This window comes from Sinocyclocheilus grahami, unplaced genomic scaffold (assembly GCF_001515645.1).
Source record: "Sinocyclocheilus grahami isolate Dianchi unplaced genomic scaffold, SAMN03320097.WGS_v1.1 scaffold16759.1, whole genome shotgun sequence".
NCBI classification, from domain to species: Eukaryota; Metazoa; Chordata; class Actinopteri; order Cypriniformes; family Cyprinidae; genus Sinocyclocheilus; species Sinocyclocheilus grahami.
The window spans coordinates 4527-4803 of NW_015516259.1; positions in this window are offsets into that span (position 1 = coordinate 4527).

Genomic DNA, 277 nt, shown 5'->3' on the forward strand with positions numbered 1-277 from the left:
TGAATGATTGTTTGATGAATCAGTTCAAAACCAGTCGAAATTATTCATTTATGACTTCAACTAAAAATAAGTATGCTCAATTGTATTGATTATTGAATCTTGAAATTTCATTTTAAAATACTGTACTTGCAGATAATGTGATATTTACAACGACACAACAACAATGGTTTTTTATAGAGCACATTTAAACACAACCGAGGTTGACCAAACTACTTTACAAAGAATAAAAAACACAGTGAGTAAAAGAAAAGTAAACAGAAAAATAAGATCAACAGAA